This window comes from Neofelis nebulosa, chromosome 13 (genome assembly GCF_028018385.1).
Source record: "Neofelis nebulosa isolate mNeoNeb1 chromosome 13, mNeoNeb1.pri, whole genome shotgun sequence".
Classification (NCBI taxonomy): domain Eukaryota; kingdom Metazoa; phylum Chordata; class Mammalia; order Carnivora; family Felidae; genus Neofelis; species Neofelis nebulosa.
In genome coordinates this window covers 67,837,189-67,862,337 of record NC_080794.1, presented here as the reverse complement: position 1 = coordinate 67,862,337, position 25,149 = coordinate 67,837,189, and the positions used below count along the sequence as shown (strand labels likewise).

Here is a 25,149-nt window from a genome sequence, read left to right as displayed (position 1 = left end):
GAATCAAGGACCAGAACCATCTTGCCCCACTGTCTCCACACCTCCCATACAGAGGTCCTCAGTAGCAGCTTTGTAGGAAATAGAAATGCACTCTATACATTTTCAATACAGCATCTCAGAAAATGTTCATTCTAGACTACATGAACCTGAAGCTCCCCCCCCCCCCCACCCCATTGGTGATAATCAGTAAGAAGGAAATTCTGGGAACAGAACAAGGAGGCTGGGCCAATAACAGAGAAGTAATAAATGGAGATCTTTGCAGAAGCCTGAGAAAGATAAATACAGCTGAGGAAAAGAAAATTTGGTGTTTGGGTCTGAGTCTACTGTAGGTCTATGCAAATGGAATGAGCCAAGACATATATAAAAGGGACCGTGAAATTGCCATGAGTACAGGGGAGGGGATGAGAGGCATGCTTGCTCAGGTAGGCCAAGAGGGTTAGTGATTGCCCCGACCCCTTTTCCATCACAAACACACAAGCCCCTTCACATTTCCAGGACCAACATGAGGCCAGGATGGATAGAAAGGCCAGGACCCATATCCATTGCAGAACCAGCCATAGGACACATCAAGTTCCCTGTGCTGAATGGCTACAACAAAGTAAAAATGAATTTTCAAGTATGCCATTGAAGTTACATGGAAGGAAACTACCAAAGATTTCTAAAATGTATCAGATAATAAAGAGAAATTACATATGGGTGGATTACTATTAATGCTAAGTCATCAATAGTGCCTTTATTTAGTGATATGTATTCCTGGTTTTAATGAGGTGACTATAAAACAATCAAATTTTTTTTTTACATTTATTTATTTTTGAGAGACAGAGAGTGAGCATGGGAGGGGCAGAGAGAGAGGGAAACACAGAATCAGAAGCTCCAGGTTCCGAGCTGTCAGCACAGAGCCCAACACGGGGCTCTAACCCGCAAACTGTGAGATCATGACCTGAGCCAAAGTCAGACGTTTAACTGACTGAGCCACCCAGCCACCCCTGTAAAACAGAATTTAAAAGAACAAAACAGAGTTAAGGTATCAAGAACATGTATGAGTCTATGAAAATCCTTATAAATATTTAAAAATTCCCTAATGGTTAATTCTCTTTTCACAAGGTTTTCCTGAAACTTAACACCCATGATTGGGGAAAAACTAATCTTTTCCAGGGGATTTTCCCATTCTTCCTCAAAAGGGAAATAATATCAGGCCCTTTTCCACAAGCTCCCCACCCCATTTTGCACAGATGTGCCAATAATGACTTGTAGTTTCTACATCTGTGAAATGGGAAGATCATAATGCTGACTTCACACAGTTATAGGATTAAATGAGCTAAGTGGTAAACACTTAGAACAGTGTCTGGCACAAAAAAGCATTCTTTGCAGTTTGAAGGGCAGGATAAACTAATATGCTTTCCTGCCTACCTTCTTCCTTCCCTTGAACTTCAGTTCTACATCTGTTGAGCACTTAATAATGCAACATTGTGCCAGGCACGGGATATGAGAAGTCGCTGCTATGGAGTTCAGTTTAAGCACCTTTCCCCCTCTTCAGATGGATTATACACCACAAACCTGGGGACCAACCCTTGATCCAGGTTCTTTGAACAGCACGTTCTCCTCTCTGGTGTAGAAACCATCATAAAGAATTGCAATTGTTTTGTTCTAGCTGTGGGACACAATCCTTGACCTCTCAGGCTTCTGCTGGATCTTCTATTGGCATTTTCCATCACAGTGTTTGGCAAATGGTAGATCATCAATATGTATTTGATGAATGGATGATTACAACACTTTTATTTAGTCAGACAAATTATATACGGCCCTCTGTAAGCCTGGAGCTCATGTTTGGGTCTCAGAGACAAACCTTTCTTAAGGCTAAAAGATCTCATTTTCTTTCCTGTGCCCCAGATAATGTTTATCAAGTGGATTGCTCAACTGGTGTTAAAAAGGAGAAAAAAACCTATACAGATGTGAATAATGTGGGAGGTGATTTCCTCCCGGGGCTATTCAGCCCAGCCTCTCATAACATAGCTGCTGTCATGGGGAAGTGGGAGCACTAGACTTCTGTGCATTTTTCTCTCCTTGTGGATGAGAATCCCACAGCAAAATCTTCACCAGAAAAACAAAAACAAAAACAAAAACAAAAACTGGACACTGGGGATGCATGAGGGAGGTATTAAGGGTAAAACAGTGATCTGGTTGATGAGGGACCCAATAAGGCAAGCTGGGGGCCAAGCACAAACTAGCATACCCCCTCCCCCCACCCACGGTGGGGGGGGGGAGGGGCCTATGTGTGATATTCCTCAAGAGCAACTGGCTGTGCAAGGACAGAGGGCAGAAAACAAATGGTTAAACTGATAAGAGTCTCCATCAGTTTACAAATGCCTTAGTACAATTACAAGAAAAGGACAATCTTATCAATCACCTTATTTCCAGGAACTCCCTACTGTCTTAATGTTAATGCTTTGCTAGAGGGAAAAACAACCTTAGTTTGACAACAGCCATGCCTCCAGTAATCTATGAATCTTCTTTAGCATATAGAAATACCTTTAAGAAATTTCCTAGACTTTACCTCCCCCAACTCCATAGTACATAAGCAGTCACTCTTCACAATCCCAGTGCAGCTCTTTCTGCCCATGGGTCCTGTCTCCTTGTTTTAACAAAATCACTTTTTAGCACCAAAGACATCTTCAATAATTCTTTCTTGGCCGTTGGCTCTGAACCCCACCATCACTACAAAACCCCATCAAGTCAAAGTACAAATGCTTTATGAACTGATCAGCTAGCCATTTAAATTTACAAAACACTCTTATCTCAACAGATTTCTCCAATTCACACCACATTCTCCCCCTTTGTCTTTGCTCAAGCCACCTCTCCAGTGAAATATTTCTTCCATCCCACTCTGGGCCCTGTGGATGGCCCACCTCAATACCTCTTTCCAGGAAAGCTCCTGACCCTGGCTGAATATTATAACCCCTTGGGAAACTTTCTAAAAATACTAGACACCAATGCACAGGCCCTACCCCAAGAATTCTGGCTTAACTGGTCTGGAGCAATGAACTTCCCACAATTCAACAACATCAGAACCTTCTCCTTAAAACAGATGTTGGGACTCCACCCTCAGAACTTCTGATTCGAGAGTGGGGCCCAAGAATCTGTATTTTTAGGAAATACATAGATGATATCATAATATGGCCAGGCATCACACTATGAGAACCACTAGCCTGGAGAACAGTGCAGGATCAATAGCTTCTAGAATCAATAGCTTTTAGATATTCCCAGGTGATAAGAATGTGCACTCAGAGCTGAGAATCATTCATTAGAGCTCAAAACACCGCCTCCATGAACTCAGCCTGAAACAGTCGCTTCCTTTGACGTGTCAGAGCAGGAATTTGGAATCAGACTGTGAGGTGCTATTTTTACAAGAACCACAGTTAGTACACGTACTAACTGTGGAATCATAGACCATTTACTTAACCTTTCTGTGCCTCAATTTTCTCATCTGCACAACAGGGAGATAATAATAGCACCCGTCTCATTATTTTTACAAGAACCAAATGAATTAAATGCATGTAGAACATTTTTAAGAGACAGAGGCATGTATTTAACATTTAACATTATATATAATGCTTACTATTATGGTGCTCCCATTATCTTAAGTACAATTAATATTTATTGAGTGCCTAATGGACCAAGAATTTTACTACCAATTTAATGTTATCTCACTTAATCCTTAAACAAACTTTCATGCCTGGTCATATAATTTTTTTTTTTTTTTCAGATGAGGAAATGGAAGATTTTGAGATGTGAAATTACCCAACTGTTGGTACAGGGTGAGAAAGAGAAAGAGCCTGGATTCAAACATGGTCTATCTTACTCCATCTTCAGTTATTCGTGGGCCTGAATTTTTTCTTTCTTGATTGTACTAACCTCAAAGTCAGGCTTTAGATATGATCAAATTATGCTTTCCATTGGTGCCTAGCAGTGTGCCTTGCTCTTCGCTTATTAAATATAAGTAGAGTAGATGAATAAATACACAAATTACAACAACAATAACCCTAGCAGTGTGTTTAGGAAAAATGTTTAAAATAGCTCCATAATATGGTGAAGCAGATTCCATTCATTTAATTAATCTCTAGGCAATTAAATGAATAAAGTCTTCATTTTACATTATTATGCTGCTATTTTCACCATTTATCCTCAAAGCAATATTGGACCTGTCAAACACAGTCATCTGTGATTTGCCTGACAAATGTGATCTGGCTGTGAAAATGCCAGAGCTGCAAAAACAGGGATCTCATCCAGCTCAAATGAACATGGCTCCCCTAGTGGGCACATTGGGAGCTTGCCTTCTAAATCAGCAATAATCCCCGTCTCCTCCCAGATTCACAGATTTCTAGGGGTACACTCCCATGTCCAAACTATATGGCTCCATCCCTTGTCTATAGCTGATTAGACTAGGGATAGACAGCACCCCCCAACCCAAGCTGGGTCAAAGACATTTGTTTCCCAAACTCTGGGATTGATTGGAGAGAGTACACATAAGACTTAGGAACAATTCATCTTGGACACTTCTAGCTGCTCTGCAAGAAAGAACAGAGGAACAGAGATAAAAGAAAAAGAGGACTCTGTGAGATCTGGAATAGACTCCCTTCTAAGATCTGAATGCATTTATTTTCTTGGATCCTAATGATTCATTTATTGCCATTCATTCTCTCTCTCTCTCTCTCTCTCTCTCTCTCTCTCTCTCTCTCTCTCCCTCCCTCCCTCCCTCCCTCCTTCCCTCCTTCCCTCCCCATCTCTCTCTCATTAAACTAGCTCAAGGTAGTTACTGTTTCTTGCAACCAGAGAGTCATTACGAATATACTTGTTAAAAGCTGTTCAGCGTATATTGAGCCTTCTCATTATGCTTGGATTCACTACTATCTCCTCAGCATCCTGGTCCTCCCAGCAGAAAGGGCCACTGCCCACTAGATAAGCGTCTTTCAACCTAGGGGTTGTGACCCATTAGTGGATCACTTTAATACACTTTATGAAGTGTATTTAGTGGATCACAAGTCCTTTTTTTTTTTGAATCAAATAGAATGAAATGGGATAGAAAATATCAGAGAGCATCTCATGTGGGAGACTAAGTATTTTTCATGTCAATTTAAGATGCAATAAAAAGACTTAGGTTTATAATGGGTCATAAGCATAACACTGCCTACTAGATAAGCAGTTAAAAAATAAGGAAAAACAATACGGTCTAATTCAATATATTTTTTAAGTTCTAGATGTTTGGAACTGAATATAGCAGTCACATGAATAGTTTCAGGACAAGGCATACGCACACCAAGAGGTCACTCCAATCAAACAAAGAGGTTGAACATAACTGAAGAATTTCAGTGAAGCATAGCCAACACCATGCTACACGCTGGCAGTGGTAATGTGAGGCTGAGCTTTGGTCATTGGTGATTCTGTTAACACAGTGACAGTGCATGAGGCTTTATCTAAATACAACTGAACAACTGGCCTACTCAAAATATGACCAGTAATCCCTTGGCAAGTACTTCCTAAATACCTACTATGTGTGAGCATTCAGTGAGTTACCAGACAGCCTACCACGTGGCTGTTTGTGTGGCCACAGTCTGGCAGAGCTCTAGGGAACAGCCATATATTTCCAAACAAGATGATGTCACATGACAGCTCAAAAAAGACAAATGTTGGGGTGCCTGGGTGGCTCATGTGGTTAAGCGTCCGACTTCAGCTCAGGTCATGATCTCATGGTTTGTGGGTTCATGCCCTGCATCGGGCTTTGTGCTGACAGCTCGGAGCCTGGAGCCTGTTTCCGATTCTGTGTCCCCCTCTCTCTCTGCCCCTAACCCACTCGCATTCTGTCTCTGTCTCTCTCAAAAATAAATAAACATTAAAAAATTTAAAAAAATGTTCATCATATATTAATCCATAAAACAGACCAAGCACATTGCAACACTTGCAGAGTGGTTAGAGAGAATGGGTCAAGTCCTTTATCCTAGACATCTGACTTTGGAACTGCCATTCTCAGACCCCACTACCTATTTCCTGAGAGTATACTATTCCTTTAATAGGTATTTATGGAATGATATATAAAGGAAACTTTGGAAAGGCATGCTAGATCACAAAGGGTTTCACAGAGACGGGAAGACAAAGGCTAGGCTTGAAGAATGTGTGGGATTGAAAAGTCAAGGAGAAGAAAGAGGTAAAATGCATGATGCAAGGTACAGTGGGGCAAATGGACATGCTGTAGGGGTGGAATGTTGGCCAGAGGTCACAGGAGATCACTTTGGAGACAGAATAAGAAGGACCTCGAAGGCCATGAAAAGCCATCATCCCAGGAATTACGGATCGCTTCCTGGAAACTCAAGTCTGGAATATTCCCTCCATTTAGGTTGCATCAGTGAAAAAAAAAAAAATCCTGTTTCTGAAGGTATATCCATTCTATTTCTTCAGAAATAAAGCATATAAATGTAACTTCTGTAAACTGGTTTATTTAGAAAAGTCCAGGCTTTTTAAAATTTTGCTTTCTCCTTTTGTTGTTGTTGTTGTTGTTTTGGGGATGTGCTTAAAACACTATAACTTGGAGCAAGTGTGAGCCCCAAATCACAGTATTTGTGGAGACCCTCTCACTCCGTCCTTCACCAATGGCCTGAGTCAACACCCATGGCCACTCAGGTGGGATGCAAACCAAAGCACAAGAAATGCAAACTCTGAGTGAGAGTAGTGCACACCAACTGTGCCAAGCCACCCAAACTCTGCCATGAGAGAAGAGTGAAGGAAGACATCCTGGTTGGCAGGAATTTTATAAACACTTGGATTAAGAAGGAACACCTGCCTATCATCCCCATGGTCACATGACAGGGTTGCTTCTCGGCAAAGCACCACACCAAGTAACTCGTCCCACTATTCCCACACAAGTACTGAGCACCAGCTACGAGTCCAGTACTAAAATCATAATGGCAGAAGATGCCAAGCTGAGTAAGATGAGGCTCCATGGCTGATACGGGAAAAGAGGCAGGCAGATATTCATATGAAAATGTAGCAGGGTGGTATGGGAATCCACAAAGGGGTGGGCTTTTAAAAGTGAGTAGAAGAGAGAGATACAAATAGATCCTATTGGTCCACCAGCGTAGCCCTGTGGTTCCCAAATCAAGTCTTTCTCAAGGGCTTCCTGTGTGTTCAGCACGAAGACTGAAGATAAGACGAGCGTCAGGGGGCCAGAGGAAGTGGAGGGGTTGGTAAAGTGGGGCAGGACATAATTTCAGAGAAATACATTCATGAAGGTATAGAGATCAGTTAAACAAAAACAATTAGGGATGAACATAACCTTCAATGCTCCCATCTTCCCCAAACTGGAGTTTGGAATGACAGAGTTAGTGCTTATTGGGGTTTTTGCTTCACACTGAGTATTATTTTTAACATATAATGTGTTTTGGGACATGAACTTGTCTCCTCAATAGTCCAGTGGTTAAGACAGGAGCTTTGGAATAACAGGTTCTAGATCATAATCCTGGCTCTATACCTTGGGCAAGTTAGTTTCCTTCCCTAAACCTCCAATTCTCTGAAACCATCAAAACTTCCCCTTCTAGTCTTGAAGAGGGTGAAATAAAATGACATAAGCACACATTTAGTGAATGTGCACACTAGGTTCCAGGCATCTGATGAAGCATCCAGGAATGGACACATACATGTGCACATACGTGCACAACACAGATGCGCATACACACTCATTTCAACACGTACTACGTAGACAGTGTCTAATAAAAATTTGCATCAGTGCTCGCTTTGGCAGCACATATACTAAAATTGGAACGATACAGAGAAGATTAGCATGGCCCCTGCGCAAGGATGACACGCAAATTCGTGAAGCATTCCATATTTTTAGCCAAATTATGGAAAGAGCCTAAATGTCCATCAACTGATGAATGGATAAAGAAATTGTGGTTTATATACACAATGGAGTACTACGTGGCAATGAGAAAAAATGAAATATGGCCCTTTGCAGGAATGTGGATGGAACTGGAGAGTGTGATGCTAAGTGAAATAAGCCATACAGAGAAAGACAGATACCATATGGTTTCCCTCTTATGTGGATCCTGAGAAACTTAACAGAAACCCATGGGGGAGGGGAAGGAAAAAAAAAAAAAAAGAGGTTAGAGTGGAAGAGAGCCAAAGCATTAGAGACTGTTAAAAACTGAGAACAAACTGAGGGTTGATGGGGGGTGGGAGGGAGGGCACGGTGGGTGACGGGTATTGAGGAGGGCACCTTTTGGGATGAGCACTGGGTGTTGTATGGAAACCAATTTGACAGTAAATTTCATATATTAAAAAATTAAAAAAAAAAATTTGCATCAGAACGTAGCAGAAAGACCCCTGGACTGAAGCGAGGATAAAGGCTTCGATTCTGGTCCTAGTCTATTCAGTGACCTGATCCCAAAGTGCACCGCTCCTTGCTCTGTGGATTGAAGGGCTGCCAGGGCTGTTTGGCACCCACGGATCCCCTCCGTGTCTGGTCCCTCCTGTGGGGTTCACGCCAGCGCTGAAGAGGACTCCGGTATGCAAGCTCCTTCTTTGCACAGACAGATCTTCCACCCCTGACTGTCAGGTTCCTCCATGCTCCACCCTGCCCTGACCCCCTTCTCTGAGGGAGAACTTTCCTAACCAGGAGAGGGCACCACAAGGCAGAGGAGCCTCCTGCTGGGAGGTTCCAGAGCTGTCATTCACCGGCAGCAGGGCCCACACCCAGCTGGCAAAGGCTCCTCCTGCTTCGAGAAACAGCCTGCACCCGCACCTCCGTGCGGACTGAAAGGCCAAGCCGGGCACCGGCAGGTGGAGAACCTACTGGATGGACAAGCTGGAGGGGTTCCCCACACCTGACACATCGCACAGCCCTTTCACATCACCATCTAATTTTAACGCCTCAGTCTGGAGAGGTAGGTGTCGCTGTTCCCACTCCATAGGTGAGCAAACTCAGAAAGCTGAGGTCACTGAAGGTCACCAACCAGAGCTGGGGTTCCCACCAGGCTCTGCTGACTCTGAACCCAGGGCTCCGGGCGCGGTGGGCGCGGCCTCTCAGGCCACAAGACCTCACAGAATTAGATGCAAGATTACGTGGTCCCAATGGAAAGTGCTGGAGGAACTCAGAGTTAATTAAAAAAAAGGCAAAGGGCATTAAGGAGACAGCTTCGGAGGATGTTCTGTGGAAGTTCTAGAGAAGAAAGAGAAAGGAACCAGGTGTATTTATAGACTAATAATGTGCAGAAGAGGGGAAATATGTGCCGCCTCTGGTGATTCTCATCAAATTAATGGACGTTGCCAATAATTGTGGTAACATTTTTAATTGTATCTTAGCTCTGAAGAGAATAAAAACAGAATTTCCTCGTCTTTGCCTTGGGACTGTTAGGGGCAGTCTGGCACATTACACCAGCACAGACATCCCGCCTGGAGTCCGCACAGCAAGGCCTTACAGCTGTCCCACACCTGACTGGGGTCAAAAGCAGTTAGGAAAAGGGCATCTGCTGTATGAGTTCATGAGTGCACATGGGTGTGGAAGACAACAGGCACGGGTGCGAGGGGACGGGTTGGAATCTTGTGCAGACCCTGTGAAGAATTCGGTAAGCACCCAGCACCCCCAATGACCACGTAATGGTAGCTAATATTTGCATACTAAGCTGCCTGACGGTGGGCTGGTCCCTGTTACATAATGCTTTGTGTGTGTGATCTTATTTAATATTTTATAAGTAATTGGCGTGTTTATTTGGGTAATGTCCACCTCCCTTCTGGCTTAGAAGCTTCTTGAAGGAAGGGGGTCTTGCCTGCCCGCTATGGTAACTTTATTTCCTAACACAAAGTTGGTGCTCAATCATGTTGCTAAACAAAGGATCAAAACTCCTATAGGGAGGTACAATTTTTTTAAATGATTTTTTTAATGTTTATTTATTTTTGAGAGAGAGATGGGGTGAGGAAAGAGAGAGAGAGGGAAGGAGAGCAAGCAAGCAGGGGAGGGGCAGAGCAAGGGAGAGACAGAAACCAAAGCAGGCTCCAAGCTCAGAGCTGTCAGCACAGAGACCTATGCAGGGCTCAAGCCCACGAACCATGAGATCATGACCTGAGCCAAAGTTGGAAGCTCAACCAACTGAGCCACCCAGGCATCCCCAGGGGAGGTACAACTTTTACCTGCATTTTACTAACAAGGGCCTACTGGCTTGTCTAAGTCACATAGCTAATAAATGGCAGTCGCTGCATTCACACTAAGGTCAGACGGACCCAGCTCTGGAACAACATCTTGTGATGCACCATGAAGGCTGCCTCTGGTGACTGGAGAAAGAGGGAGGAAGGCAAGAATATGACCAACATGTGTTAATCAGCTACTCTGCACCAGCCACCTTATTTCTTTATATCATTTAATCCTGAGAAGGAGTCTATGAAGCATGCAGTGCTCATAAATTGTAAGTGCAGGAACAGAGGTCCTGACAATTTAAGTGACTTGCCCAAGATTACTCAGGTAGCAATGGAGAAGAGGGAGGATTCAAATGACTCCATAACTTAACCTCTATAGAGCTACCCTTTACTTCACGCCTTCCCAGAAACTGACACCACACAGATGAAATTACATCCTGAAAACACAAGGCATTGAGGCGAAGAAAATAAAAGTATACGGTTTCCTGTTTCTTCAAACAAATCCTTTAGGGACAACTTGGGGACAAACTGTGATGCAGATGATTCTCTGATGACCGCCCTCCCCCAATCCCTGACTCCACCCCTCTTTCAGTTCTTCTCTTATTTCTACAGCCACTAGCCTCATGCTTCTTACTCACAGGCATCCCTGTCCTACCCTAGGACCTAAGACATTCCCTTCTTAGGCCTGCCCTTCCTGGATAATATTCTGGGCTCTAAAATCAGCCACCAGTAGCCCATGGATATGCCCAGGCTCTCAAAGGAAAATAATGAATGAATGTAAAGATATCCTTCGGTAACAAGCAAGGACATCTTGGGGCAGCAGAACAAACCAAAAATAACCAGTTATATTTTCTATGCTGGTGCCAGATGTTGAATACCTCCTGTGCAGCATCACTCTTTAAGCAGGGGATACATGAGTGAAATTCCCCCTTTGTCTATGCCTGGAAAGGATCAGTCTAGGTGCACACACCCCAAGGTCTCCAAACCTGGGACTTGCACAGAGAACTCATGCCACGGGTTTAGAAAACTAAACCTGGGTAATCTGAGGATCACCTATCTTCAATTCAAAGTAAGCGCTGGTCCCTTCCTGCCTCTGTCTCATTTTCACTCTATTTTACTATGAGGCAGTGACAGAGGGAAGTGGGGTAACACATGCCCTTCACATTCAGAGAGACCTGGGTTCAAACCCAGTCCCAGTGCCTACCAGCTAAGTGACCCTGACATGCCCTTGCTTTCTCTGAGCCTCAGAATCCTTATCTCTGAAGAGGGAATAATAATACTCACCTCACAGTGTTGTCATAAGAATTTAACTAGATAATAGTAGGACACTTCTAGTACAGGCTTAGGAATACCCCATACATGCCAGCCATTCGTGTCTCTGGTCTCTGTAATAGATTATCAGCCTTTGACCCCCCGACCCCCGACTGTACTCAGGAAGCTCCATCCCCACATTATACCTGCATAGACACTGCTGTAGGCACATCTCCTGGCTAAAAGAAGAAGCAGGTGAAATCAGCAGAAATTGTCTACAGTAGAGCTATTTAATTTGTCCCCAGAAAAGAATTCTTCCCAGGGCCCAGCACACTTCAGGGGCAACATGTGAAAACTCTCAGGCCGTGGAAAACTGAGTCCAAGATGACAATGCACAGCCCTGGCAGCATCGTCCTCTGAGATATCGCTCACACCTGTATCCTTCTGCCTAGAGAAGGGCTGCCCAGGGGAAGAGCAAGAAGTCAGAGCCCTGGGACAATTAAAATTAAACTGAACCAGACACTCTGGAATCCTCTCCTGGGAGTCATTCTGCCAAGGCAGGGGCAGGGGCGAGATCACTTAATAGGCCCTTTTTCATCTTTAATTTCTCTGATTCAGAAAGTTTACAAGATCAATTGCTAAGAAGGCTAATGTGAGGAGATGATGCAGCAGGTTGTGCGGGGCCCAGCGTCAGCTAATTCCTTAGCTTCTAACTAGAGCCCACAGGGACCCACTTATATAAAGCCTGAGAACTTGCCTGGCTCAATCACCCTCCCATTCCAAATCCTCCTCTATATAAAGAATTTGAACTGCAACCCAGCAAGAATAGCAGATCAACCCCAAGCCAGCCTGCACATCCTAGGAAGTTCGGGAAGATCCTACTTCATACACTTAGGCTTCTGCCTAGAGTGGGGTCCATGAGTCCAGAGCCTGCCTCACTCAGTCTTCATGCCCCAAATCCCAGGGACTTGCACCTTCAAAGGCTCTGTGAAGCAATGTAACATCATGATCTAGTCACCGAGCTCTCAAAGCGCACACATTTAAATCCCATTGCTACTCTCTCTAAGCCGTGGTCTCCTCACCTGTAGATGGGAGTCCCAACAGAGCTTTGTGGGCACACAGCTCAATAATGCCAGTCAGGTGCTTAGCATGGCACCTGAACTTAATAAATGCTAGCCATCGTGCACTGTCCATTATGCTGGGGCCACCTGGTGCCAACGTACTGTGCTTATTTGGAGATTCAGTAAAAGTGGACCAGCACTAGGAAGCTCCTGTGTTTCATAAGAGAAACTGGACCATAATCAGACTTGATTTTAGCTAGTTCCCTAGTAGCTGCTGCATCCCCGGAGAGAAGTGACTGCCTTTTTATTCCTTTTATTATTTTCCCTTTCTCCTTTATTCCTGTAGTAAGTTAAACCCTCCCCTCCTCCCATCCCTCCCCACAGGAAGCCACATATAGGAACAATGCTGGCTGATGACAGTGTTGCTAAATGGTGCCTGGAAACAGCATGGATGAAGCAATAGCTGCCTCCCGTTCAAAAGACCTACATTCTCCGAAAAGAAACAACCCAGAAGGGGAACAGCTCGTACCAATCATTCTGGAAGATCCATCCTCCAGGACCCTTCAATTTCCCTAACAGGACACTTGCTTCTCTTCTCCCATCATTGTCTGCATATTTTCCTTAATGATAGCAGAATTAAACTGAACTTTTTCTGCACAACTGGCTCTGGGGGATTCTAGAAAGCCTAGGAAGGAAGTTTCAATTTGTTCACTTGCTGAGAATGAATTCTGCCTCATATAACTCCTGACAAATTGCCATTTTTAAAGGGTTTGTTAATTTCCAATGAGCAAATGGCACATCAGATATCTTGTTTATTCAACAGATGCTCCTGAGCTAAACAAATGGTTCTTGTTTAACAAACATGGAAACATCTTGTCAGCTTCGCCGAGATCATCCTGCTTAACTATCAAGGGAGGGTCTCATGGCTTGTGGAGAAAATATGAGCTGCCTCCCTCCCATGTAGGGTTCACAAAAGGGTTGGGGACAGTGGTTCCACTGAAGGAGATGATGTGAATCTCCTTGATCACAGGCTGGGAAGTGGCTCTTTGACAAAAGACCTGGGATCTCTCCCTTTCTCTAAAGATGTTGGGTATTTCTGATTCAGTGTATTTAATCCAGCCATCTCCTCGGTGCTGAAATGAAAGCAGCATTGAAGGAGATCCTCACCTGACATACAGAGGTGGTATAACACTGTGGGTAGATCTCAGCTTTGGGGTAAGCCTAGGTTGGATCCCAGCCCCATCACTTACTAATTATGTGTGAACTGGGATTGCTTCGTAACCTCTGTCAACACCAATTTCCTCATCTGTGAAACAGGTCTAACAACAACATGAAAACCAAAGATGCTGACAATACTGATAAATGTTGACATTATTAATCCTAATTACATTTTTGAGAAATTTTTAAATGAAATCGAACCCAGGAATGAGTGTGACAGGCAGAGAGAAGGTTGGGAAGCACCAGATTCCTATTCCAATGTTTGGAAGGAGTAAATGTGGAATGTTTGACAATGTGATGACTCCAGTCAGAAATGAAATCTAAACAGACAGTGGAGTCTTTCCAAGCCTCCAAACTCCAGACTGATATCATAATTACGTTCAGCCAGTGAGCTAAGGATCTGGCTAGACTAGGAGGCAGGCTGAGATGGGGAGGGCTAGGAAAGAAGGGAAAGAAAGGAAGAGGCCAGCTTGCCAGGGGCACATGGGGACACATGGAGAGAGCTGACGGCTGACCTCTGTCAAGTCCGAATGTGCAAGAAGAAATCCGTCTGCTGATGGGTGCAGCACATGTACAACATGTTAATTATACAAGGGATGGCATTTCAAAGCCTCCCTGCTGGAAAGTATCACAGAGAATTACCTTGGGACGACATCTAACTTGCTGAAAATTAATTTACTCCACAGTTTAGATGCTTTGGAGAGATGCAAAGTGAGGTTGACCCCAGCTGAGCGTGGCAATACCATGTACTGTCTAAATGAGCTGCAGATATTAACCAATCTGAATGCAAGGAAGGGGTGCAGAAAAAGCCCCCAGGCACGGTTCATTGCCTGACAGAATCTCTCCAGCAACTGTCTGAGGTAGACAGCATTATCATCAGCATGATGCTGATGAAGAAACGGAGGCTTACAAAACTGGCCCAAAATATGAGAGCTTCTAATGAAGGAGTGAAGACATCTATCTCAGGAAATGTGTTCTTAACAACTCAGTGTGAGGGAGGCGGGGGGCTCAGGTCATTTCAAAAGTAAGGTAACTTCAGAACAGAACTTTGCAAGAATTAAGTAGTTTGCCTAGAGCTGTGTGTCCTGTCTTCATTGTCCTGGCAAAGGGGAGGCCTGACCAAAGACCCCCATGGAAAGAGCAGAGCGTATGCGCAGACCAGCAACTGGTGTGGACAGCGGGTGGGGGTGAGGAGCAGTTAAGTGACTGTGAATTTGGAAAGATGTCTGGAAAGTGTCTGGTGTGAGAAGGCATGCTAGGGCACGCTAAAGGTTTTGGAATTCAACGTCTAGGGTAGTTCTTGTCAATCTTGTTCCCTGACAAATCTTTGGCAGATGGCATTCACCTAGGACACAATCGGGTGAGCATAGCACGATTTTGAGAAAATCTCTTTTCTCTCAAATCTTCTTTAGTGAAATCCTGCGCAGTCATAATGCACATTCACTACATCTCTTTAAGGTCCATCCAGAAAGGCAGCTTTACTACGGTCAGTAAGAGAGACAGAAGAGGCCGGGGACACATTCGCTGTCTTTTAATTGATTTCTATTCATTTAGGAATGCAAAGAGCTAAGGATGACATAATTTTATTGATAACCTTGAATTGCCTCGAATTTACCCCCCAAAAAAAATTAGAGGGGAGAGAACTCATCAACATCAGTTATTTATTACTGGCCACAAAAATTTTGTGATATACTTCACAAGTAATCATGACTCACCAGTGTGTCATTACACTTTTATTTAAAATTCTTTTATAGTTCTCTCCTGACTTCAACAGAAGGTTTTAACCAAAAGAGAACATCATTTAGTCTGATTCTTAGCAAACTTACAAGGCAATGTAAAGGATCAATTCAAGTGGTAGCAAAGCTGATGGGAGAGAAGAAGGTGGTCTGGGCAAAAGACGATGTGTTCATCATCTGGTATAAAAAAATGCCAGAAGGGACAAAAAAAAGTTGCATTTGGGAAAAAGGTCTTGCACATGTCATAAAACGGCACGGGGATCAAGTGGGTGGGATGGCTGAGAGAATTAATGAAGGGGGTCCAAGGTGATTTGAGATTTCTAGGTTAGACAGGTAGATGGAGGGACAATCTGTGAAATCAGGAGGAATAATTTAACCAAACTGGGGGAAGGAAGAGACTTTTGTGCCTTTGGGGAATGCAGTATGTTCTGTTATGGAGAGTGTGGGCATGGAGATATATGAGAAATATCACAGTAGAACTTTCCAGTAGTGTCTGAGTGATGTCAGGGTAGAAATGTCTAGCGAAGCATGGGAAGTGTGTGTCTGAAATTCTAGAGAGAGTAGAGTGGGGGAAGGGTTTGGTGGTCTTTATAGGAATGAACAGGTGTGATGATAGTGGATATACTGGGGGAAAATGGACCTTTTCAAGAACAACAAGACAATGATGTGAGTGTCCTGGAAACACTGACATGTACAGGGTACCCAAATAAGGAGGAGCCAATGACGGATGCAGCAACGAAATGAGCAGGAAGACAGAAAGGAAACAAGAAAATTACAGTGATCAAGGAAGTATGAGGACTCTGGAAGGAAGCAGACAATGTGAGAACGCGAGCTGAAGTCAGGCAGAGTGAGAAATAAAGGGAAAGTACAGGATTTGGCATTAGAAGGTCCCTGATGATCACAGTCAAGGAAGCAGCAGTACAGAGACCAGATGGAGGGGGTTTAAAGGTGGTTTGGAGGGAAGGAAACATATTTATTCTAATAATTTCATAAAATCTGGCAATGGAAAAAAGGAGACAAATAGGGAAGTCACTTGGGTGGAAAACCAGACAGTTCGTTTTATTTTTTTCCTCTAATTTTTAGGGTAGAAGAGAACTAACAATGTGTTTAGGTGGAAGAGAATAAAGAATTTGAATTTACTGGACTAAAGAATAACTGAAGAAGAAGCAAAGCCCCTAAAAGGGGAGAAGAGACAGGACAACAGTGTAACTGGAAATTTAAGTTGACTAGCAAGGTACAGCTAGTCTTCCAGTGGGGCAGAGATATAGGGCCAAGCAGACAGAACTTTGGAGGGAAGGACAAAGGAAAGTAGGGTGTACTTAAATACTGTAGCCTCTTGTTTGGGTGAAACAGAAGGCTCAGTGATTGCTGTAAAGAAGGCACAGGGGAGAGAGGGGCACAGGTGAGTGGTGAAGGGCTGCAAAGATTGGGACAAGCCCAAGTAAGGACAGGAGGTGAGCCAATTAGAGAAAAACACTGTGGCAAGAGCAAGGGCCATTTGGCTCATCAAATAAGTGGAAGGAAGCAGGTTATGGCTGGTATTGGACAATATATTACAATTCTCTTTCTTCAAGCATGGAGTGACATGCAGTGGCTGCCCATAAAATAAATGGTAGAGAATGATGACAAATTCAATTAGGTCTTTGGATGTAATGATCCAAATCCAATGTGGCAAATCCCCAATCCCATACCGGCTCTGCTCCCCACAAGCAGCCTTTTGTGGCCAGTGAGGTGTCAGCCCCAGTCTGTCTCTAATTTATTTCCAGCTCTTCCAACCTCTAAACCCAGATCCTTCTCCTCCAGGTGATCTCCACTTCCTGAAATCTAGATCAAGACTAGAATAGATCCTCCTTCTTTGAACACTGAAGAAGGGGAAGCCAAGGAATTGCTCACAGGGAAAGATTTCAGCAGGGACAGGACACAGGGAAGGGCTTCTTCTTAGTATTAACGCAGGTCTTTTGTACAACACAGTCACAAAATGTCAGCTATGGATTGTTCGACCGGATGAGCCCATGAATGAATATTAATTTTTAAAAAACCCGTTTTGAGTATTAGCTTTTTATAAAGCACAATGTTTACCCAGGGGACCATCCATAACATAGCAGTTAAACAGAGACACTCTAATTTATTGTATTGTGGGGTCTTGGGAAACAGAAATCCTTTAAGTACCTTTACTCTGCTTCATGGGAGCTACTTTTCAAAGTTTAAATTGCTTACATTGCACACTACTCCCTTCCTAAATTCCATTTATAAATCAAAGTAGCTTTTGAGCAATTTGATGGGAGTGTAGTGGATTAAGAAGAACAAACAACAAATATATATACGTGTGGTCATTTGAGTTTATCAGATTTTTCTTTTGTCTTCTCTGGAAGACATCTCCTCTTTTATAGAGATGCTCTGAGCTAGCTTTGGTGTATTCGTCTTTGACCTGGAAGTCAGGTGTTTGGCCAGAAAAGGACATGAGCTGTCTTCTTAGAGTGACCAACCTTTGACTCTGATGATGTCCTGACTTCTGTGTTCTATCAGTGCACCAGAGTTGACCTGCCTAAGGTCTCAGAGCCCCAGGCTGAAGCAGAGTTCGTTCCAGAATATCATCTTGCCATTCATAATCACTCAACGCCAGGCTCTAGATCTAACCTTGGGTATTTTATAATGCTGACCTAAAAGTTTCTATCCCACCCAATTAGAATCAAAGGCTCTTAGTCCCAGAAGAGTCCTTAGAGGTCATCTTGTGTGGTTGGTTTTCAAACCACTTGGGATGAATATATCTCCCCAAACTACTGCAAACTGATATTTTTGTAAATGCAATAAAAATATCACAGAATGTCAAATGGCTATACAAGTTCCTAAAAACTCTCAATGGATGTACTCATCCATACTTCTCTCATCCCAGGCCGGAGGCAGTGTGTGGTTCGGCACTGGTCCCTGGGCCGCACTTTGAGTAGCAATGATGCTGGTACAAACTCCTCATGCTTCACGACAGGAGACTGACATGCAAGGGGAGGAGGCAATTAACCACAAACACACAATTTCTTAGCTGGAGAATTAGGTTTGTACCAGGACTACTGATGCCAGCCACAACTACTGAACCTCCTACTGAATACTCACTCACATATAGATTGAGACAGATGGACCCAGCAGGAAGACTTCTTACTTGCACCCTACATATTTTGATTTTGTTAAGTTTATTTGTATTTCTGCCTCATTTAGGTTCTATACACACACACACACACACACACACACACACACACATATATATATATATATGGCAGGTTCCATATATATGGCAGGTCTTTCAGACTCTGAGGTTATGCTGAGTCATTTTACATTCATATGGCAAACTTTAATTGTCCCTTATTGTTTTTAGCACAGTTAGCAATCACATCTTCAATCGTCTGATTATTTGGTTACCGTCTGTTTTCCCTACTGGACTGTGAGTACTTAAGGGAGCAGAGACCATGTGGGTTTGGCCCACCATCATTTCCTGGTGCTTAGTAGAGTGGCTGGCTCCTAGTAGATGTTGAAGGCAAGGCATGTTTGTTTAAAGTGAGTGGAGAAGTAACGTGGGGTAGCACTCTGGGGCCATCTGTAGGCATTGTGGAAGCTAGCAGCCTGCCCACAGCTGCCATCCATCGTGAGGACACCAGCCAAGTCACGGAGCACGGTCTGGCTCCACAGGCTACGGCCTGACTTGCTAAGTTTTCTCCAGGGCCGCTCCTCAACTCTAGCAACTTCTCCAGGCTTATTTCATGTGGCTTTTCATCAATACAACAAGCAAGACAGCACTTCCCTCCTCCCTCCATTCCCTGCCTCTAGTCCTGCCTCCTCCTACGTCCTTCCTTCTGTCCTTCTCTCCTCTCTGTAACTATTCCTGTATCTAACACTGGGGGAGGCAATGTATACAGAGACAACCTAGCAGGACTGCCTCCTAGAGAAGGTTTATAACTGAGCTGGGGAGAGAGAGAAGTTCTGTGGGTAGATAAGGAGAGAAGCCAGCAAACATGAACACTGAGACAACACAAGCTCCAGGACTTTTAACCCCTCTGCCTGGATTGTAAACCCTTCACAATCAGATCACATCTGGCCAAGGCTTACCCGGCGCGCTTCAGAAAACCCTGAACTTCTCAGCACCTCCAAACATCACAGTGATTTCAGTCTCTGAACCTCGGGCTCCTGCTGCTGCCCTGCCTGAAACGTTCCTCTCTCCTCCTTTTGGCTTTGCTAGGTCTCACCCTGCCAGACTTCACGGCCACCTATGAGACATACACTAACTACCCTTCTGTCTCCTATGGCACCTGGATTACACAGGTGAACACTGGGGGATCTGACACTTATGATCAGGGCTCCCTGCTGGAGTATAAGCACTTTGAAGGAAGGGACCGTGGCTGGAACATATGCAGTGTTCCCACCGTGCTCCAAGTGTGAAACTGTGAACACTTCAGTGGAAACATACTGCAGGGCCAAAACAATTTCATTTTAGGTCATTGTCCTGGTCTACACCACCTAGAACACCTAAAAGCAAATTCATGGCAACCAATACGAATAGGGTCATGGAAAGGCACTGCACATCACCTCAAAAGTGGTTACGTTGGAGGTAACATACAAAAGAGGTTTCCAAGATTTGCTTCATCTTTTACAAAATGAGGACAGTAAAAATAAATAAAAATTAAAAAATAAAATGGGGACAATAAGGACAGCTGGAAATAACAGGAAAACTACATAATTACCAGGGACAGCAGCACAATGGATACGGTGTGCCACCACTGTCTACAAGTGACTCTGGGGAGTTACTTTACCTCCTGGCCTCAGTTTCCTTATCTGTGAAATGAGGGTGCCGGGCCTGTTTCTCTAGAATCCCTTCCCTCTAATCATTCAGGTGTCTTTTAGAAACCAGCTGTCTCTCCTGGGCTCCCAAGGTCAGTGCCTGTTCCAGAAATGGCAGCTGATTTCCTCTGAGCAGCCGGAAGGAAAAGGTTCCTATTCATTACACAGCCCCATAAATCATCTGGAGTCCATAGGATGTTTAATATGGAATCACTTAATTTAACAGTCATTTTGACATAAGGAATTGTTTTCTTAAAGCTAGAACTGGCTGTAAAATCTCAAGTGATATTTTATGGCTGCCATATAATAAAATCATTCAGCAATTAGTGATTAATGACATACAACAGTAAGTTTCTCTGTGGTCACCTCCCCCACTGCTGTTTCTCTCTGGTCTTACCCATTTCGCAGAGTGGCGATTGTACCTGGAGCAGCGAGCGTCTTTTTATAATCAGGGTAGATTTCTGAGCCTAGAAGACCATCATCACCCTCAGAAAGTGTCCAACAGAGCCTGACATTGTGATGGGGTGGAATGGAACCACCTACATAGACATAGTCCATGGCATGGAGGAAAGTCAAAAAGCACAAGGGCTTCCCTGCACAAACCACCAAGGGCGGTGTTCAGTAGCAGGTGTTGACTCCTTAGGTTCTGTTGTTTTGATGACAGGGTTACCCTTGCCAGGGAAAGGCATGCCGACACTATGAGCCTTTTTTTTAATGTTTATTTATTTTTGAGAGAGAGAGAGGGAGAGAAAGAGTGTGTGTGTGTGAGTGGCGAAGGGGCAGAGAGGGAGACACAAAATCTGATGCAGGCTGCAGGCTCTGAGCTGCCAGCACAGAGCCCGACACAGGACTCAAACTCACAAACTTTGAGATCTTGACATGAGTTGAAGTTGGATGCTTAACTGACTGAGCCACGCAGGTGCCCCCATCACTGTGAGCTTAATAGTCTTCTGTACCCTCTTGCCTATCACACTTCTGCCTTTACCGCACTTTTAGCCCTGACTCTCCCCAACCCCAAAGTACCCATCGCTAAGCAGGACCCCGTTACAGCACGCTTCTCTGGCCTAGCCTCCTGCAAACACCCAAAACCAAACTTGACGGTATCAGCTCCAAACTAGGAAAGACCAGCCCCACTATGCTCTGGTCCACATTAACACACAATCCCATGGAGCAGACTATTGGTGTTAATCCCATTTTATGAACAAAGAAACTGAGGCCCTGGGCCCAAGATCACACAGCTAATAAGCAGTACAGCTCTGATTCACACCTAAGCAGTCGGTGGCCAGCCCAACACACTCGGCCACCACGACGTTCTGCCCGTGTGCTTGTTAAAAAGAGTTGCAATAACGGGCGCCATGAACTTACCACGTTGTTAAATGGTAACTAGTTATGGGCCATGGCCACATAAATATTTATTAACATTTTACATGGCTTTTTATTATTGCACTGTTATTTATTACTATTATTATCAAAGCTCATTTGCGTCTTAGAAACAAGAAGGATGAACAGTATACCTCCCTCTCCTTGCTGCAGTGGACACGGTAGCATGTGGTCTGCACCCTGCTCTGCCCCAGACATTCCTTCCCCGGTGCTGGAAATCTATGTGTGCCTGATAACTCCCAGCTGAGCTGCTCATTGGGAATTTGCTACAGCTGATGACAGCCACCTCACCAAGGTCACCCTCTTTGGGTGTGGAGGGTCACTGTGGAGGTATGAAGGTCCAATCCTTTGGCTCGAGACTGGATGTGTGGAAGGGCCATCCCAGCTACATGGCCCCCTGGAATCAGCTACTGCAAATACATGGCAGGCCCACCTCATCCTGCCTGCCATGTTCCCTCACCCCTCAGAGGGTAAGTCTGAGCTCCCAACAAACCTCCTATACATAAAATACTTCTGTTTTAAAGTATACTTGCCAAGGGGCGCCTGGGTGGCTCAGTCGGTTAAGCGGCCAACTTCGGCTCAGGTCATGATCTTGCGGTCCGTGAGTTCGAGCCCCGTGTCGGGCTCTGTGCTGACAGCTCAGAACCTGGAGCTTGTTTCAGATTCTGTGTCTCCCTCTCTCTGACCCTCCCCTGTTTATGCTCTGTCTCTCCCTGTCTCAAAAATAAATAAAACGTTAAAAAAAAATTTAAAAAGTATACTTGCCAAGGAAACACCACCTACAACATCCATGCACCCCACAAAAAACAAACAACAAACACAGAAACAAACAAAAGCATTCAGAGAACAGTTTTAGTGCCCTTTTAATTTTTAAGTTTCTTTACTTTGAGTTAGAGAGAGAGAGAGAGCAGGGGAGGGGCAGAGAGAGAGAAAGAGAGAGAATCCCAAGTAGACTCCGCACTGCCATGGCAGAGCCAGGTGCGGGGCTCAAACTCACAAACAGCAAGATCATGACCTGAGCTGAAATCTAGAATCTGATGCTTAACTCGCTGAGCCACCCAGCGCCTCCGCCCCACCACCATTGGTGCTCTTTTATTTTTTATTTTATTTTATTTTATTATTTATTTATTTATTTATTTATTTTTTTAGAGAGAGGAATATCATGAGTGGGTAAGAGGGGTGGAGGGAGAGAGAGAGAGAGAGAGAGAGAGAGAATTTTACACAGGCTCCAAGCTTAGAACAGAGCCTGACATGGGGCTTGATCCCATCACCCTAGGATCATGACCTGAGCTGAAATCAAGAGTTGGACACAACCGACTGAGCCCCCCAGGCACCCCTGGGTGCCCTTTTACACTAGGAAAAATCACACCTAAGTCCAGAGTGTGGCTTTCCACAAAGTGTGTAAATATCATGCTGAATTTGAACATGTATTAAAAGGTTAATTTGTACATCTATAAATCTGTGGTCATTATGCTTTGTTCATTTATTTCGAAGTACAATTTGAGTTTTTAGATATTATGAAAACATAAAACAATATTCTAGGACCAAAGAAGGATGTGGATTTATTTTCTACTCTTCAGGAGTCTTTCTCTTCTGTTTATTTTTTCCTTTCTTTCCCTTTCGTTTCCTCTTTTCATGGCAAAGCGCATTTTCTGGAATTCCCTAGAGTTCTGTCTCTTTCCAGTTCTCACTGCCCCTAGTAATAGCCTTTTAACAGGCCACTTGCTCTCCAGCTCTTCCTTCTATGATTTGCCCTTAATTCCTCTGCAAGAACGACCTTCCTAAGGGCCAGTCCTGAGCGCGTCCTGGCCCTGAGCAGAAGCCCACAATGTGCACGGCATTAACCGCAAAATCTTCAACCTGGCCTTTAGGACCGCTCAGAAATCACTTCAATCCTCTTTCCAGCCTTATCAGCATCTCTTCTCCCATAAGAACAGAACCTGAACTTCCGGAAAGCCTGAACCATTCACAATTTTCTAAACACACCCCATGCTCCCCCATTTTTAAAGCTCTCCCCCTGCTTCTTCCTCTGCCTGGAATTTCTGCCATCACATATCACCAGAAGGCACAGGAATACACACATATGCTCAGCCCCATGTAAATGAACCCATCTTTCCAGATTCTATCCAAATGCCACCTCCTCCATGAAGACGTGACTGATGCCACCTCCCAGGGCCACTCTGTCACAGGCTGCACCTCCCTCACTCAGCCACTTCACGATGGTCCTTCGTATCAGATATGTGTCCATTCGTCTCAGCCTTCCTTCGCCTTACTGTATCAGCTAGCTTTTGCTGCATAATAACGCATCCCCAAATTCAGTGGCTCGCAACAGCAATTATATATTTTTGCTTATACATCTAGGGGCCCGCTGAGGATCGGTTTATCTGGGATGGGTTCCATGGGAGGCTTTGTTCCATGATAGGAATACAGCAGAACTTGGTTCCTCTCAGAGATGTGTGCTTATGCACGCACCATGTGTTCGCTGTGGAGCCTGGGGGCGGGGGGGGGTGTGGTGGGGGAAGCCACAGCTACTATGCCGTGGCCCAGGTAAAAGAGACACACTCAACTTGGCAGGTACTTTAAAAGACTCTGCTTGTGTCACATCTGCTAAACTTGGAGAAAGTAAGTCACACGGATGAACCCACAGTCAAGGGGGTGAGGAAGTACCTGGATAGTCAAAAGGCCCCACAAATTTACATGGCGACAGGTTTGGACGTGCAATTCTATCGCTTAAGAGAGCTCAGGATTGGAACAACCCACATCTACTGTCCTTCATATCCCTTTATAGGGATACACAGTTCACAGAGTGGGCACTCAAAACCATCTCTTGGATGGAATTGCTCAGTAAGTACATCTAAATGGACAGAAAGAAAAAATCAATAACTTCATTCATGCCATAGTGTTCATAAAAACTACAGATGTTATTTTTATAATGACTAACATCTAGACAGCATTTTGCAGCTACAAAGCATTTTAATAATGTCTTATGCTTTCAAAGCACACTTAAATATATTATCTCATTTAGCATGGAGTGCGTACATTTCAAAAGATGCCTGGAGGTGGTCATGTCTTTGCTGGTTAACTACTCTCTAACTATGGATGTCAAGTGCTGCAGAGAAAAGGGAAGGTTTTGGTAAGAGGGCCCAGTCTGTATGACTCAAAGCACAAAACCTGATAGTTCGCTAACATGCCTCCCTGGTTTTAAAAAGCACTTCCTAACCACCTCCTCTGGTTTCCAAAACCTAAGGTGCAAAGGAGTTGCCAGGAGACAGTGCTAAAGCTGAGGCCTAGATCTAGAGATTCCGATCGAGAGTTTTGAGGTGAGACCCAAGAATCTGCATCTTTAACAAGCATCTCAAGTCAATCCACTGCAGGTTCTCCTTTGACCGTCAACCAAGAAACAAAATCCTCCCTGACCGTCAGAGAAGTACACAGAATTTCCTCTTATGCCATCACATAATGCTGGAAACCAACACCCAGGCCATAAGAGGATTATGGACACC

At 44.2% G+C, this 25,149-nt stretch overlaps 1 protein-coding gene and 1 non-coding gene across 4 annotated transcripts in view; one reads left to right on the top strand and one right to left on the bottom strand.

The window, feature by feature from the left end:
• Positions 1–25,149, bottom strand: part of SORCS3 (sortilin related VPS10 domain containing receptor 3) — a 596,149-nt gene that overhangs the window by 175,181 nt on the left and 395,819 nt on the right. The gene's annotated exons all lie outside the window — the stretch shown is intronic.
• LOC131494206 (U6 spliceosomal RNA) lies at positions 7,774–7,880 on the top strand. Its single transcript, XR_009253253.1, has one exon. It is a non-coding gene; the product is annotated as a U6 spliceosomal RNA (small nuclear RNA).